Source organism: Myotis davidii, unplaced genomic scaffold (assembly GCF_000327345.1).
Source record: "Myotis davidii unplaced genomic scaffold, ASM32734v1 scaffold205, whole genome shotgun sequence".
Taxonomy (NCBI): Eukaryota; Metazoa; Chordata; class Mammalia; order Chiroptera; family Vespertilionidae; genus Myotis; species Myotis davidii.
In genome coordinates, this window is record NW_006297573.1 from 7,035,260 (window position 1) to 7,040,217 (window position 4,958).

Consider the following 4,958-nt stretch of genomic DNA (forward strand, 5'->3'; position numbering starts at 1 on the left):
GCTCACCCAAGTTGATTAACCACTTTCATGGCAAACAGCATGTAAGAGGTTCTTAGAGGATTTGGAATTAATACAAATAATAAAAGTAATAATATTGCGAACACCATATATTAGGCATTGTGCTAAGTACTTGACGTAGATTGCTTCAGTTAATCTATATATATAAAAGCCTAAGTGACTGTTCAACTCGTAGCTATGACACGCACTGACAACCAGGGGGCAGACGCTCAACGTACAGGCATAGAAACATGGAATAGACTGATGAATCGCAGAGGAAAGCGGGGCGGGGGGAGGGTGGGAAGAAATTAACCAAAGATCTTACATGCATACTAGAGGCCTGGTGCATGGATTTGTGCATCGGTGGGGCCCCTCAGCCTGGTCTGCAGGGATCAGGCCGAATCCATGCACCAGGCCTCCGACATCCCCCGAGGGGTCCCGGATTGCGAGAAGGCACAGGCCAGCGGAGGGACCCCACCGGTGCACAAATCTGTGCACGGGCCTCTAGTCTTCAATAAAATCCTATGAAGTAAGTATTATTACCTCCATTTTACAGGTGAGAAAACTGATATCAATGGAGCTAAGTAATTTTCTCTGGATCGTTGTATTTCTGATGGCAAAGCTGATGCTACTAGCCACTACCTACATGGTTTAAGTGTGGAAAGGGGTTAATTGGCATCAAGAAAATTGTGTTTTGAAATAAAAAATAACCATGTTTACCTAAGAAGTAATCAAGGTGTGCATAAGCCTGATGATAATAGTGTAGCAGAAATACACTTTTGTCAAATATCCTTAGTGAAGGGAGTGGCATACTCTTGTAGATATGGGTGGTTAGGTCAGGGTCTCAGCTCTTGCGTTATTCTTAAGTTTCTTCATTCTCTTCTTTTTAATGTCCAACTAATGTTGTGCAATACTGACACCCTCCTTCTAAACGATTTCTGTCACGGTGGCTTTTCCTCTGCGTTGTTTGGGCTCGGCAATTTTCAGGTTGAATACCTTTTTCTGGATCAGGTCACCTTTTGCTCACCTTATTGTGCTGTGCCCTGCTTTTTTTTTTTCTAGCTCTTTATTATGGGCTTTCTAGGTTCTAAGATAGTGTCTTACAAAACAAACTTTTTGATTGACACTTACAGTAAGAATAATACTCACACAATATTTGAAACATAACCTACTACTAAATCCATCTGCAATGCATTTGAGTTTATGAAAGCCATGGGCTTATGATTTTACTTAAAAGAGAAAAAGTCAATGTAAAGTCTACAGAATAGTTATAATACATAAAAGCTAAATAAGGTGCCAATATGCAAAATATATAAAAAACGAATATCATTCAGTAGCAAAAAACATCAATCTGATTTTAAAATATGCAGAAGATCTGAATAGACACTTTCCCCAAAGAAGACACACTGATGGCCAACAGGTATATGAAAAGATGCTCAACATTATTAATAATCAGGGATTTTGCAAATAAAAACCACAATGAGAGGTCACCTCATACCTGTTAGAATGGCTGTTATCAAGAAGACAACAAGTACATGTTGGCAAAGATGTGGAGAAAAGGGAATCCTTGTGCCATGTTGGTGGGAATGCAAATAGGTGTGGTCACTATGGAAAGCAGCATGAAGGTTCCTCAAAAAAATAGAATTACCTTATGATTTAGCAATTCCACTTCTGGGTATATATCTAAAGAAAATAAAAACACTAACTTGAAAAGACATATGCACTCCATGTTCATTGCATCATTATTTATAATAGCCAAGTTATGAAAACAACCTAAGTACCCATAGATAGATGAATGGCTATATAAAAGCCTAACCCACCTAATGACCGGAGGACTAAATGACCGAATGACCTGTCAACTGGTCACTATGTCATGCACTGACCACCAGGGGGCAGATGCTCAATGCAGGAGCTGCCTCCTGATGGTTAGTGTGCTCCCACAGCCAACCTCCACAGCTGGCCAACCTCCCAAGGTCCCTCCCTCCAGCTGGCCAGCCCTGATCAACCCTGTTGCCTGCCAGGCCAAGGGACCCCACCTGTGCATGAATTTGTGCATCAAGTCTTTAGTCTCTCTATAAAAAAGGAATGAAATATTGCCATTTGCATCAACCTGGACACACTTTAGGGCACTATTCTAAGTGAAATAAGTCAGACAGAGAAAGATGAATACCTTACGATCTCTCTAACATGTGGAATTAAACAAATAAACAAATAGCTGATAGATACAAAGAACAGATTGGTGGTTGCCAGAGGCAGTGAGTTGAGTGGGAGAAATAGATGAAGGGGGTTAAAAGAGAAAAACAAACAAAAATGAAAACATACAAACAAATATAATGGTATATGTATTCTGTTTCTTCTACTGAATGTATACTTATTTATTCAGTGTCAATTTGTATTCGTTTCTTTTCTAAATAGAGAAGATTAAATGTGGATAATTGTAAGTCAAATTACACCAAGAACTCGAAGTGCTAATCAACACAGGTGATATTGCATTGTAATCAGTTCAAAAGAGAGTCCAATAATATGTGCAAGAAAGAGGATTAGTTGAATGTCCTAATAGGAAATTTAACTATAGATTATGATTCCTTATTTCTTGGGAGATAAAAATTTCTAAATGAGCCTATAGCTTATAATAAGATATTTAATAACATATATAAGCTTATAATAATCCTAACACATCAATTTGGGAAAAAGCATTGAGTTATGGGAAATTATAACCTATGTGAAAGACTTACACTTAAAATTATTCTTTTGACATAACAGGAAAGCATGGTTATTAGATTATTGGCCAAATTCATGTGTGCTGACTCAAATTTTAGTCATTTTGGACAGAGTAGCTTATTCTCCTGCCCCAACTGAGGTTCATGTAATCAACAACACAAATTCTGCATCCTCTGCTAGTTCAGACAATACTTTGCAATTTTTTAAAGAACCGTTTACTGATTTTTAGGGAGAGAGGAAGGGAGAGAAACATCGATGTGAGAGTGTAGCATCAATTGGCTGCTTCTTGCATGCTCCTTACTGGGGATCAAGCCTGCAACCAGGGCATGTGCCTGGATCAGGAATTGAACCAGCAACCTCTTGATGCACAGGATGATGCCCAACCAACTGAGCCACACTGGCCAAGGTTATTGTCTATTTTCAAAATGGAATTACTATTAACATAAACTTTGAAAAATATGAAGCAAATATTAATTTCAATTAATAATTTTTGTTACAGATTTTTTTCCTAAATAAGTTTGGACATCATAAAAATTTCTGTCTGGCTTTAAAGTACCTGAAGCATATTAGATGGGATTTTATTGAAATGTTTAGAAAAATTTGACTGAGATCCTAATCACTGTTTAAATGGTTGGATCTGATTTATTAAACTTATAAGTTTTGGTTTATTAGCTGTTTAAAATGGTGTACAGATGTTTAGAGTAACATCATTTATTAGAGTTATATATTTAATAAATTGAACATTAAGCAAAGAATAAATAACAGTGCACCCTACATTTCAAGCACTAAAGTCTCTAAGGAAAAAAATAAATAAATGCCCACTATTGGCTACACACATGGTAGGTCCTCAATGATTTTTTTTTTTTTTACCATAAAGTTAACTGGCCTTCCCAGGTAATATTTTATTCCCTATTTTCTCCCATATTTTATTTTTCTCCCATTTTTTCCCCTCCTGTACCAATAACTGTCTCAGATGTGGTCTCTGTGTCTTCTCCTAGCTCTTGCTACTACTCACACTAAATTGAGGATATTCTAAGAAGAGTACAGGGATAATAGGTCAAAGATACCCTAGCAGCTCCACCAAACTTGGGCTGTGTGACAAACTGGGTGTTGTTAGGGATGTTTCAGTGAGTCATGCCGTAATTAACCTAAGCAACTATACAACTAAAATTTGGGGGCAGGGGTGGGGGAAGTGGTTTGCACGATGCCTCCTCTGCTCAGGACTAATTCATTGTTTAGGCAATCCATTTGACCACCTTCTTCAGTGATCGTCACAGATCTAAACTCAAATTCCCAGAAGTCTCTGGTGTGGTGGATGTTCCCATTCCCACTTAACATGGAATGATTTAGGTCTAAAAGGCCCCCAATGTATGGAAGTAGCTATGGTGATGGCAGCAGTCAGTGGAAGCAGGGGAAGGAAGAATGTGGTGGAGATTTTTTTTCTGTGGTAATATCAGAATGTAATGGATCAAATTTTGCTCTGGTCTACCTTAAGGGTAACTGCTTTGCCCACTATTGCTTCAGCCTGGTTTACCATGGTAATTCTGAGACCAAAATGTTCCTTAGCGATTTGGCAGCTGACCAGGACTCAGCATCTGAATATAGCTCGTGTATTTTAGACCAATGAACACGAAGTTTGACACAGATTGCTATTCTCCCCTTAAGTTCGTTTTCATATCATCTTACGGAAGTAAGTTATAAAATATCAAAGACGGGTGACATACTCATTTTCTTATCTTGACTTCTGAGACTAGTCTAGCCTGACTTCACCACAGCATGCTCTTTCTAATACAGAAAATTGCAGCTTTCTGCTATGAGTTCCTCTCATCTGTTCTGACTACCTCTTGTTCTGGACACTGCTATTCATACTAGGGATCCTCTAATCTTTGTATCCTGACTTTGCAGGCTCAAATAAATCCCTTTATGGTGTGGTGAAAAAAAAAGAATTTCTAAGTAGATTGTATCTAGGAAATTATGATCACTCTCATTCACAATTTTCATCATTAAAGATGACATAAATTCTAAAATATTTGGGGTTTTTCTCATGAATAGGACATTATTTTCTAGTTCTTGGCCAGAAAATAATGACTGTAATAATATAATAATAGTAATGACAATCATTTGACAGTGACCATACTGTAGAGCCAGAAAGCCTATGTTTAAATCTCAGGTGTACTATTTACTAGCTGTATGGCCTAGGGCGAGTTAAATAACTTCTCTGTGCTTTTACTTAAAATCTG